This window comes from Amblyomma maculatum, chromosome 1, assembly GCF_055883805.1.
Source record: "Amblyomma maculatum isolate TAMU_Amacu chromosome 1, ASM5588380v1, whole genome shotgun sequence".
Classification (NCBI taxonomy): Eukaryota; Metazoa; Arthropoda; class Arachnida; order Ixodida; family Ixodidae; genus Amblyomma; species Amblyomma maculatum.
This window is the reverse complement of record NC_139344.1, coordinates 7924298-7938195: the sequence shown is the minus strand read 5'-3', so window position 1 is coordinate 7938195 and position 13898 is coordinate 7924298.

Here is a 13898-nt window from a genome sequence, read left to right as displayed (position 1 = left end):
TGCACCGACCGTCTAGCGCCGTGAATCCTTTGTGCGTCGACTCATTACATTCGCCACTGTGATTACCATTTTTATTCGCGACCGTCGTGTTCGGTGGGGGGCTCGCTCGCAACCGGTACGCTAGACAACAAAAGTTAGCGCCAACCAGCGCCTTTTAAGATTTTGTAGGAGCCACTGAAGAGCAGCGCTTAGCTTTGGCCACACCGCTTATGCGTCGTCGTCTCTTCTGAAAACTGTTCGGATACAACTCGGATTCGACACGCAAAAGAACCGGTACGTCTTGGGAGACAGTGGACGAGCGCAGCAAGGCGAGTGCACACAGTGATCTTACGCCCATACGTGATGCATGTATGTATTTTATGTATGTTGCGTTTTCACGAACGTCGTTCCATCTTTAGAACAGATTTCACGTGCAAATTTGGAATAAAAGACATGCAAATGTTCAATCGTGGATTTGCGCACTTCTTTATCGCTTCAGTGAACGCTAGCTGTTCACGAGCGAGGTCGTATGCATTGCACGCGTATGCGCGAGAGCTCTCTCAGGCTCCCTTTAATGCACCTTTTTGCCTAATTTGTCATTTCTGTTGCGAGAAGATCGTTCTGGACGTGGTTGGTTGATGTGCGCTCTCCGGAGATTGCACTCCGGAGCTTCCTTTAATGTACTTTGTCTACTTTGCCATTGCTGCTACGAGCTGGTCGCGCTAGACGAGACACTCCGACCAGCTTCCAACAGCAATGGCAAAGTTCTTCCTTTTTCTCTCACGAGCTGTCTGCAGTCCGGATGTTTAGACCGGATTTTCTGATTCCAATCCCAGAGGCCCTTCGACGTCGGTCGAGAGAGTTGAAGGTTTATAGTTATAATGGTTATATTTGTTTAGGCAGTTAACTTCGCTTTTTCGCACTTTGTATATTTTTCTTGGGTGTAGAATTTGTCGTCGTAATTCGCCGATCGCCATTTAAATATGTTGAATCTTTTTTTCTGGCTATCACGAGGGGTCACCTATATCCCGGAACCTTATAATGCATTGCTTTCTTGCAGGCAAACCTCAGAATATCGTAATTTGCTAGTACTGATGTGTTTGGTCATCGTCTTCGTGTGCATGTAATGTTTTCTACATAAGAGATATCCGGTGCACTGATACTTGTAATACTTTGCTTCAGGTGCTGCCAGCGAAGCAGCGACGTTAATGATTTCACTTCCGACTATGTTTTTTGCATATGTAAATACTCGAGGAAGCGTCGCCCGATATGCGGCTATCTGCACATATTTTGATATTCAGCCATGTGTTTCATTTATTCTCGAGCGTATTTTTCTCATCGTATTTTTCTCTCAGGCGAAAAAGTGAAAAAAAAAAGGCAGCTCGCTCGTGTGCATATATACGCGCGTACTGCGTGCGATCTCCGGAGAGCACACATCAACCTTCCCTCCCTTCCAGAGCGCGTTTGAAGGCGCCCGGCTATGCAAACGACCCCCGCGCCAAAAATGGTCTGGTTCACAGCTGGGCCTCCAAACTGCAGGACGTAACTGCAAGAGGAATTGGCGCTAGCGCTGTAATTCGTGGCTGCTGGGAGGTATAGGTAGTTTCCGCCCCCGACGACGCTACGGGGCTGCGCTGCTGCCTTGCGGTCGTGACACCATCGGACATTATTTTAGACACAGCTTGTTTTTCCTGCGGTTATTGAAAAGTAATTTAGCGTAAAAAGTAAGTTTTTGAAGTGGGCCAGCTCGATCGTACGCGTTTCGCGCTCGGTAGTCGGCGCACCAGAGACGCCATCACTCGCCAAGCCTGGTTGGCGATAACAGCGGTTAGTTTCGTAACCGTGGTGATGCTGCCCACGTATAACAAGCCCCAAATAATTTAACGCGATATTAAGGCGCTTTTTACGCTAAATTACTTTTCAAGAACCGCAGGCAAAGCAAGCTGTGTCTAAAATAATGTGGAGAAAAAATACAAGACGACATTGGTCGCATTTCACGGTAAATCAGTGCGGCGATAATTGGAACATCTCTCGCAGTAAATCCCGCGTTCGGTAGCCGCCCGTACGGTTCATTCGCTGTGCGTTTGTGCCTACAGCTAACGTTACAATTGTGAAATATAACTGAAAATAGACACATCCTCATAGTTAACTGTGATACTCATCGATAATGAAAGTTCACCCCACGGAATCGGAGCGCGGTCCTTCGCAATATCCGTGGCCGCTATATATACTGCAGGTGCAAACAGCTTCCGCCAAGCAAAACGGATGGTATGGTTTGCGGGCGCACTCAAACTTAACACAAAATAGCACGACGATGCCGGATAGCTTCCACGAGCAGTGCGCAGAAGCCATTTTACACTGCCGCTACCACAGCACCAATGGCGCACGCACAGCCCAAGATGGCGTCGGGTGGAATCGGCGCAGACTTTCCCTGTTTGGCCCGCATACGGGGCGCTGCCATAAAATGAAGATGGCAGTGCCCAAGCATCGAATCTAAAATCGTTTATAGATGTTGTGGAAGATCGACCTCTTGACTGGCTTCTTTTGTGGATGCGTGTGTTTCATTGCCAGAATTTTGATGTGCGGGCAGAGTGATACAGCAGGATGCTGGTGTGGCCATAACGGGTGCTTTCTTTCGAAGGTAAAAATTAAAAAGAAATGAAAGAAAAATGTAACTTACTTTATATTTATCTAACCATGGGGCTATATGGGGGCTATGGCATACGCCATGTAAGATGCATAATGATTCAATTAGTCATCCGGTTAACTAAATAGTTTTTTTTTTTTTAACTTTCATATTGGCGGATCTGTTGTATTAGTAGAATTGAAGGTTTTCAAATAGTATAACCAAGAAAGAAATAGCCTAAAATATTGTAGACCTCGTTCCGTCACATAGCACGTAGGTGTGACGTAGGTGTGTGCTCCGTCATTCTGATGGATGCGCGGCGGTTCCTTGTCAATTTCGCTTCGACCGCGGCCTCGTTGATAACCTCCCGGTCGGTACCCATTGCGCGCAGTCACTTCGCCTGCAATCCGGCCACAGAGGCGGAGCGATACACGCCGAATGCGCTCGCTTGGCGCTGTCCACGATGTGCAACCGTCTAAAGGCTGTAAGGCGGCCGGAATTCAGATTTGGTGCGTTGACTGCGTTAGACTTCAGCCCGTTCTGATATATGTCCGTCTGGTTTGTCTGTATTAGAAGGCGTCTTGTTGAGCGCTACGTATTGGTATAGCACTCGTCGGGCAGCATAAAACGAAAGGCCAAATCAAGGACTGCGAAGCTGTAGGCATATCCCGCAGAGGCAGCTGTGAATGGCTGGTCCTTTCTTGGCTACCGGGGAGGTTCTATGATGAGCTGAACTGCTGCAAAGGACTGGTGGAGTTACGGTATGGCACAGATGCTGCACCGGTAGGTGAACTCAGGCTCTGCACAGAGAAAAAGCGGCCAATATTGTCAGCAGAAATTCCACCTGCACTTCTACAACTTGAGCCCAATACTAGATAAGAGATGAGCACACTAGTTGGACACACCCAACAAATATTCTGCTGCCAAACACTACTATAACTCTATAATTCTTAACTATCTGTGGGCCTTCTAAGACGCTCTGCAATTTTCTAAGTAACTTTTATTTCTTGGTCATCCTATTTAGAGAACGAGCTCCAATTCTGCCAATACAATAGAACCCTCCCCCCAAGGGACAAAAAATTAATAAGCTGATTAATGTTTTAGTCAATTAGTGAACTAATTAAAGTATTCCGCTGCTGTCCGCCGTAGCCTCCAATACAGCCCCAGGGCTCAAAACATCTAAAGGCAGGTACATTTTTATTTTAATTTGGACCTTATAAAAAAAAAACACCCGGTATACGCAGTTATATGAAAGGCTGCTATAAACAATCACTCGTCGCTAGCAATACTCCCTGCGAGCGCGTTGTACACTAGTGGTCACGTCATTAGTAAAACTTTCTTGAAAAGCACGTACTGAGGGTGGAATAGCGTGAGCAACTCAACACCGTGTTTCTGGGCCACGAAATATTGTTGGACATGCATGTGTGAGATGTACGGCTTGCTGACGCAGCGTTCCTTGATACTCAAGAAGCTCGGCTAAGCTGAACGTTAAACAACAGTCTCATTGTGCGTGCTGTGGCACTTCGGGGCCCCTATATGATGCCATGATAGCATGACGTGGATACGAAACAAATAAAACCCGAGAGAAGCGCGTTAATTTCTCGGCAGCGCACTCCGACGCCGAGTGGCCGCGCAGCCCTCGGCGTTTTGAGTGACCGCTGACAATTAGCAAGACAGTCACGCGCGGTCGGTCACGGCGGTTGTCTGGCCCTTGTCCGCAGGGAGAAAGCTCGCGCCGCAGCCAAGGTTGTGCAACGGCCAGGTGTATTGAACTCACCGGTGGACAAACAACGGGCCGCTTAGTTTGTATTCCGGGCAAGCGTGTCGCAGACGGGTCGCAAGGGTCACGGAGTCAGCGCGCGCCACAATGACGTCCGATGCGTTCAGCTCGTATACGCTTAGGCAAGGTCGGATTGTCCGCATGTCTGGGTCCTCCTTTGCCGCTTGTCTAACAGCGCTGTTGTAGCTTGCTGGTGCTCAGGAATTCATACCTACGGTTAACCGCGCTCGAACGACTGCAGTCTGACATGGTTTGAAAGTGATCACTTCTGGCGGAACCTTTACTTGAATGTTCTCTCACGCATATTATTTCAGCGAAATGGTTGAATATGTGATATATGCTCAGCTAGTCGAATGATTCATTGCTCTACCGAGTACCGTCGTTTTCATTGCCCAAAAAACAGCGCGAACAAACGGGGACGACAGGAAGAAACCACAGGAACTAGCGCTAACTCTCAACTAAAGTTTAATCGCAGGAAACACGTTTATATAAGGTACAGAAACAATAAAACACCAAAACCAGAACGCACGTGTTACTATGTGATGTCCAGATATGCAACCTCGCAGTCACGCAGGAGCAGGGAAGGTTTGCTGACACACAATCTTTCTTTCTTAGCCATATTATACGCCTCGATGATTACCCTGGTCAACTGGCCGGGGTGTTTGTACAAAATGTCAGTAAAATGCAAGGACGGAAAACAGGATTGACACTCACGGCAATGATCAACTAGATTAATGGAGCGATTAGATTCTAATGAGTTGAGATGTTCTCTGAGTCGTGTGTTAATACATCGTCCCGTTTGACTAATGTATATCTGACCACAGGACAAGGGAATTTTATAAACTACCCCTTTGGAGCACGGCACAAATCTTTTATCGTGTTTAACAGCCCAAGACGCTACAGATTTATTAGGATTTCGGGACTTATTTTCTTCCACTGAACAAATTTTATTGAGCTTATTAGGGGCCGAAAAAACAACATCAGCTTCATACTTATGGGCCACATTTTTAAGACCATGAGAAAGGCGATGTACATAGGGAAGGACTGCGAACTTTCTCCGTTTCTGCTCTTTCTGTGAAGGCGGCGGCAATGCCGGCGATTTATTTTATTGCAACCCAAAGTTATAAGCTCAGCTGGATAACCCGCCCGCTTAACTATCCGGTTGTTTTCATTGCAGCGACTGCCAGGTCACGATACACGTATTGACCATCTTTTACTGGAACGAATGCGATGGTCTTGCGAAATATGCGAAATTATATCGTATAGTATGGGTCGAGAGAGCGTGAAACTTGGTTTTGCCTGCCAGTTTATGTTCGCAATAGTCCCTGTCCTGCTTTTCGTGTCAAATGCGTGGTATACAAATACTTCGTCGTAGCTGCGGCAACAGGGAGATTCCAACAAACAGCGGGCCCTTGGGTATGACACCAGGATCAGGGGCAGGATCCTGAAATGTCCTTATAACTTCGTCCAGGCACTATGGTTCTACTAGCTATGATCTTACTGGATTAGATATTGAACACGAGCTAACGAGATCTAAGCTGAAATCATGGAGAGGAAACTCGCGCTTGTGAGACAAGCCAGTTTCCTGTGTATTTGTTTCATAAATCTCATCACATCGTTGCCCATCACGACTCTCTTCTCCTGTTCCCCTCCCTGGTGCAAAGTAGAAGACTAAATACTCAACTTTCTGGCCAACACCTCTGCCTTTCCTTTCGATTAAAATATCAATCTATCCATCCATCCATCCATCCATCCATCCATCCATCCATCCATCCATCCATCCATCCATCCATCCATCCATCCATCCATCCATCCATCCATCCATCCATCCATCCATCCATCCATCCATCCATCCATCCATCCATCCATCCCATCCGTCCATCCCATCCATCCATCCCATCCATCCATCCCATCCATCCATCCGCCTGTCTCCGTCCGTCCGTCCGTCTCTCTCTCTCTCTCTCACTATATATATATAGCATTTAAAGGAGCGAAGAGTCTCGGAGTGCAAGGCAAACGTTCATTTTTTATTATTATTATTATTATTATTATTATTATTATTATTATTATTATTATTATTATTATTATTATTATTATTATTATTATTATTATTATTATTATTATTATTATTATTATTTATACTGTTTACATTTACAGGAATGTTGTCTTATGTTGATTATTGGAATAAATAGCATTAAATGCAAAGCGGAAGGAAAAACAACGCGCCGATGGTGGGAGTCGAACCCACGACCTCCGAATGTCGCGTTCAGTGATCACGTGCTACGTGACGCTCGCAGTATTACAGGATGTTTCACTCCGCCGCTAGGGATGAGGATGGCGCTGGTGTACGCTCACATGTTTAAACCGGTTAGTGAACATATATACCCAAGCAAGCGGAAGGGGGACAGCCGTCGATGTAGCTTAGTTGAAAGAGCACTGAACGCGGCATTCGGAGGTCATGGGTTCGACTCCCACCATCGGCGCGTTGTTTTTCCTTCCGCTTTGCATTTAATGCTATTTATTCCAATAATCAACGTAAGACAACATTCCTATAAATGTCAACAGTATAAATAATAATAATAATAACAATAATAATAAAAAAAGAACGTTTGCCTTCCACTCCGAGCCTGTTCGCTCCTTTAAATGCTTTATTAACGAGCCCCTCATTTGCCTTTCAATTATATATATATATATATATATATATATATATATATATATATATATATAAGCAGATCAATCAAGGGGAAATGAGGGTGTATATATATATATATATATATATATATATATATATATATATATATATATATATATAAGCAGATCAATCAAGGGGAAATGAGGGTGCTCGTTATAATACATGAAGGAAAGAAGCCAACAGTCGGCGAGGCCAAGGAAAGCGTTGGGGATGGTATGTTTATGTCATTTTTTTTTTTTTTTAATGTTTACTTCGATAACCACAGAAATTAGTAATGTAATCTGTTTAGGGGAAAGAAAATTAGACACAAAGTAGAAGAAAAAACAACATGCCGATGGTGGGATCCGAACCCACGACCTCCGAATAACGCGTCCGGTGCTCTACCAACTGAGCTACATCGGCCGCTGTCCCCCCTGCTACTTTCTTGGGTATTTATGTTGTCTGTATACGAACCTTGAGAGTGTTCACCAGCGCCGCCCTCAGCCATAGCGGCGGACGTGGGACGTCCTTTGTTACCGCCAGCGTCACGTTCCGTGACGCTGGCGGTAACTGTTGGCTTCTTTCCTTCATATATATATATGTGTGTGTGTATGTATGTCATTTCCTTCTCTTTAGACAGACAGACAGATACACACACACACACATATATATATATATATACGTGTGTGTGTGTGTGTGTGTGTGTGTGTGTGTGTGTGTGTGTGTGTGTGTGTGTGTGTGTGTGTGTGTGTGTGTGTGTGTGTGTGTGTGTGTGTGTGTGTGTGTGTGTGTGTGTGTGTGTGTGTGTGTGTGTGTGTGTGTGTGTGTGTGTGTGTGTGTGTGTGTGTGTGTGTGTGTGTGTGTGTGTGTGTGTGTGTGTGTGTGTGTGTGTGTGTGTGTGTGTGTGTGTGTGTGTGTGTGTGTGTGTGTGTGTGTGTGTGTGTGTGTGTGTGTGTGTGTGTGTGTGTGTGTGTGTGTGTGTGTGTGTGTGTGTGTGTGTGTGTGTGTGTGTGTGTGTGTGTGTGTGTGTGTGTGTGTGTGTGTGTGTAAAGAGAAGGAAATGGCATGTGGACGACGGGGGGTAACCGGCAAGCGTTGGTCCGTGTGGGCCGGCATTACAGTGTGGGAACTACCTTGTAATGCCCATGTGAGCATTACATATCTTCAAGGATATGGTTACCCCATCTGGCGAAGCAGAGGTCTAGTTCGGAGATCAGCGGAAGGGCTTTTGTACTGCTCTGGACGTACGATGTCCTATGATGCCGATTACATACTTTGTTCAAGAAAACAACGTTTTCCACTTCAGCGGTCACTTCGTTTCGAATGTATACGCGCGTTTGTGGGAGTTGCTATGACAGTAGAAATACGTGTCATGAAGTGTAGTGGTCGCCTATGCAAGGTATTTTTTCTCACAAACTCTACCACCGCTTCGGCGATGACCGTATACTAGTGCGAGACGGTGACCGCAGGTAACATATGTTTTTGACCGTAACACAAGCTATCATCACATAAAGCGAGCAGCACTCCCTGCCGACGAGCACAGTCCCAATTGACTCCTGGGCATTGAGGAAGAACATGATGTGAGGCATGAGTCTGACATACAAATTTTAATTTTGTCACCTGATCATACGGTTGTTTTTTCCCCTGTCTCGAGCACCACAGGAGTCTGAAAAAGATTGAAGGACAGGCTCTAGACGCTCGAGACTTGCGGCGATTCGCGGAGAACGTTTTCCTGACGCATGCGTGTTGAACCCCTGCATTTTTCAAGAGCCAACCGTCTGACCTAAATGAAAGCGGTTCGTCACCGTATCCAGTTTCAACGCGAAGCCCTCAGCGTTTCTCGGCCAGTACGCGTGCGTATCGCCGGGCAAAGCAGCGGCCGAAAGATATTCTCACGCGACAGCGGTAATGGCTGTGGCCTAGTTAATCGTCACGCCGACCCTGCTCGTAGCCAAGGCTGCCAGGCGAAGGACAAAACCGCGCCGCCGCGGTTTACCTGCGGTTCTGTGGGAAGGCCCGCCGCGCCTTTTGTCTCAGACGCGGAGAGCGGCGTCTGGACACTCGGCCCGCCCATTGTGCGCGCGCCGGGAGAAAGTGCTCGGCTTGTTGTTCTTGAACGACGCGCGGGCGAGACACAAGGAAGCCCAAGAGGAACGAAAAACCCGCGGGTTGTGCCGAGGCAACGGCAGCCGTGACCGGCGGGGGTCGGGCATCGTACACGAGCAGGCGCTGGACATCAAGACTTAGTGTTAAGGGAGTGGTGGACGACGTACCGTGCTCTATCGATTAGCCCAAGCTGCTTCAATAACCAGGAGCCCACTATGGGACTGAAACCTCTCCCAGTGATCTTCTATGCCTCTATTTGTATACCAAGAACTGCAAACCACTCCCAAGAGAATTTCTTACTTCATCCCTTCACATGATTCGCTGCCATTACAGTCGATCACTAATTATGTGTTTATAAGTAATAACCGTCTTTAAAAAGTCAGTTTACTTCTTCTAACTCCAGCTAGGGATCATGAACGCACAAATGTTCAGCACGTGCTGCCCTCGCCATCAACGTTTTACGCTTGTCTTTTTTGTTCCCCTCTTCTTCTGCACATCGTTACGCTGTGAATACTGGTGGCGACCCAAATGCACCAAGCGTCCGGCTTCGAGGCATGTTCAGAGCAGGTTGCGGAGCAAGCTCAAGTATTTCTCAACACACTGCCGACGAGCGTCACCCTACTGTGTCCATTTCGAGGAAATGCGCATAGAGTGAGTGATTCGAAACTTGTAATTGAGCAGTCATGCTAACACGACGGGCTTGGCGAATAGGGAGATAGTCCACGCGCGCTGCCAAGATCTTGCACGAGTTCTGAAACACAGTGCATGGGGTTCAACTTCCCAAAGCTGCACACGGGCCATGAGGGATGTACTTCCGAAACACCATTGCTTCTCGGATTCGGTCGTCGTTGGTAGTCTCGAGTGAAGAACGAACATTCACTTTTTAATCTGAGTATGTTAGGCATGGTCATGCGAACCTAGCCTGATTTGGTGGTTTTAATCTGAAACACGTGCCGAGTTTCACAGTGTTTAGAGCGATCCATCGCTCCAGGCCTAAAATTAAAATCATACTCTTCGAGAGAAAGTAAAGTGACGCGAAGTGAAATCTGTGGCCATAAGCGACCAGTCCTGCTGGACAAGTGCAGTCTATGTGACTTCGAACCTGAACGAGAGAATATCGGTTGTCAGTCAGGTCTAATCCAGAAGCTGGTCAGGGTGATCCAGGCGTACTACTCTGTTTAGACAAGAAAGCAAACTGGCAAACGATCGAGAACGGGCAAATTTCTGCACTTCCTCTGTTTCTGTGGAAGGGGGAGAGTATACCCTCCAACTATGAAAGGCTCGTGTTCCCGCTTTGATTTACGTTATAGTTAAGCAGTAGAACACTGGGGGGCTACACATTCATTCCCACGATCATGAAAACGATATTTGGAGCGGAATGAATTGGCTTTCATTCACTTTGTGGCTCACAATGGGGAATTCTCATCCTAAGGAGTGCACGGCGCGAGCTTGGACGCCCTTCTGTGTGGACTCCTCGCTCTCGCTGCGTCGTGTACTGAATTCGGGTAAACGTGCGCTGCAGAGCGGCTGCAGCGGAGCTGCCGCAAGGCATTATGCATGCGCGTTTTCGGTCTCTCTCACTCGTGAACAATGCTATCACTCACAGCGGAAACGCGGAGATTCCACCAGCATGCGCCGCACAGGTGGTGAACCAGTGGGCGCCCATCCTTAGTTAACCATCACGCGGCCTGCTTGTATATATGCGCGACGCCGACACCTCCTAAGTGGTGGCGGCGCCCCGTGAGGTCGTGGCGCACGTGCTTCGTGGGACGCGTTTTTACAACTTCGTGGGAGTGTGTGCGCGGCGTTATCAAACGAAGGCCGCTTCTAGCAGCGAGCGCGATGTGCAGCCGAGGCTATGTGGAAAATCCCGTCCACCGATTGTCTCCTCCTTTTCTCGGAAGCTGCCGGCCACAACTATGCACGGACTGTTGACGAAAATAGTTGATGCCGTCCTTGGGGCGCACTTTCGTCGCATCACAGCTGGACAGCCGCAGACCCGCGCTGCGGACGCGCCGAGTCAACGCTCTCTGGCGAGATGTTTTGTGAAATGGCATCGCGCCTCAGCTCAGCCTTCATTGTCGCTTTTAGGCTCCTCTGCGGCTAGGATGCATTCGGCGTGAAGCCAACGTACATGGAACAGTAGACGCCGACGCACGTCTGCGCACAGCCATAGTATTCAAGCAGGAAAAGCGGATGGCATAGACTAATATACTTCAGTTCGCACACCAGAAGCGGCAAGGACAGCACGCCAAATCACTCTGGGAGTTTGTTTATGTTCGAAGGTCGCTGATGCACTCACGTTTCGGCAATTTGTAATTTACAACTGGCGTCGGGAGCGGTACTGCACTGTTAAGGAAGTTGAGATCTAAGTTGGATATCATATCTACCGAACTAAATACCGTCGATATAGAAGGACGTATAAATACAATATGACAGACTACAGCCAGCAAGAATATTACACCTGTGACATTGCGCGTGGACGGTATGTGTATGCATTCCGGAACTATGGGCCGAAGGACGGGAAATGAAGCGTTCGCATCAAGGTTTACTAGGCTGCCCGTGTGATGCTGCCAGGCAAAAGGACTCAGTATGTTCTTCTTTACAATCGCCTGGTGGCATCTCCGAATATTCGCGTTCTTTAAATCGCAGGCATTGTAGAATTGCTTACGATTCGGACACTGCTCACGCTTCATTGAAAACTGATACTAGATTTATTGATTCCATGAAAGCGTCTGAAACGGTTATCAATACATCTATGTCAATGAATGTGCTTTCCCCCACTCCTGGTGAAATCTGAGGTGCTGCAAAGCTCCCTATTGATCTATATTAATGATATATACCTGACATCTAGAGCTTGCAAATTTTCGAAAAGCTTAGTAGCGAATCGAACATTCTCCTGTTCGATAGGTTCAAATACTGTGCGTCCAAACTTATTCGAAATCAACCGAAAAGCTTCTTAAGTTTTCGAATACTTTTCGAACAATTAGCACCAAATTTGAATAAGTCTCGGCGTACTTTTCTTCGACGGTTCCTAAAACAGGACTCACACCGACGGTGCGACGCGACCCATTCGTGTGACTGCGTTCCTTTGAGGCTCATACATGGCCTCCGAGAACTGACGACGCGGCAAGACTTAGGCCATGGCTTCGGCAGGTTCAGAAAATCCTGCCTTGATGAGCAATGTCAGAGGCCAGAGCTCATACGTGCCTCTTGGTCCTTTAATGAACTGAGAGCGGCGCTAGTTTATAATCTTCATCAATGTCAAATGGTAAATTGTCTATACGCATAGCTTAGGGATAATAGAGTTAATATAATCGCTTGATGCTGCGTACCCCGAGTGGAGATTACTGTTCGATGTTTTCACAGCTGTAAGTGTGCATAAAAAAAGTTATAGCGCCGTGCCGCAACGGCTCCCAAGCGCTTCGCTGTTTCCCACGATTGATCGGTCATTTTGTACGAATACTCACGCCAGTATCGAATATCCGTAAAATATTCTATTTGTATTCGATTTTATTCTACCCGTATTTGATTCAGTTTATAGGCACTCTTTTCGCATTATATTCGATAGTAAAGCTACACCCTTCGTAATATATTCGGGTTCAAAAACCGTTCTTCGCATTCCTGTATTTGCTTCTACTATAATAGATTATTCCGTGGCGATGCGTTGTTTACAGGCAGGTTACCAGCTCTGACCACGCGAACTATTTGCAGCCGTACCTTGACGGAACCGTCGCTTCATATGAACAGTGGCAAATGCAAATAACGTTTCTTGTATTTAAATCATGACATTTACTGCAGGTCCTAAACCTCAAAATTATTATCATTATGTTAATAATGTGTAAATTGAGAATACATTTACTGTTATGCACCCAGGCATTTTCACGCGCACACAAAGGAGTTGCTGCGCGGCCCGTGTGCTCAAGTGAGGAATATTAAGATCCGATCGCGCCCAAGCCAAGGGCAGCGCTGGTGAAGCTTCTCGTTCTCGGAACCCCTATTTAATGATGGCTACGACAACAGGCGTCCATCTTTCATCGTTACAACCACATCGATGCATATTCTCGTCTGAAGCACTTGGTTTCATGGGACATCACTTACACCAAGTTAACCTTGCCACCGAGCTTTTAGCATACACCATCCTGGTCCATGTAATAATTAAACTAATCCTCGATTTTAAATCATAATTTATTTAATTATCTAACCAGGGTCCGCGCAGAAAAAAAGCAGCCAGATTAAAAATTAAAAATTATCCCTATAATTCCAGCATAACTACTTATACAGCACCACTAAACCTGTCAATACTTGAGAAGCGGATTCGGTTATAATTACTATCTTACTTTCACATAGTTTGTCCCAACCGCTCCTCAATCGCTACCCGTGATATCAGCCCCACCTACAGTATCTATCAGTGCTTAGATCACCCCTTGAAAATCTAACTCATATTAGCACCGTGAAGTCATTCACCATTATATCTCGTAATTCATTATTTCTACAAATTTGTTTCTACATTAGGTCAATATCTGTTCAATTGTATTTTATCGTTGCAGTCAACCAGAGTATCAGTTGTTGCATTCATTTTCACTCGCATTTCCGTATTTGCGTTAAGTTTGAAGTGCGATTCCCCCCCCCCCCCCCTTTACCCATTTTCAATGTAATGCCCGAAATGGGTATTTAAGGCATGTGAATGAAAATATTTGTGCACCTCACTTCACGTCCGAGAACCTGGCGCATGT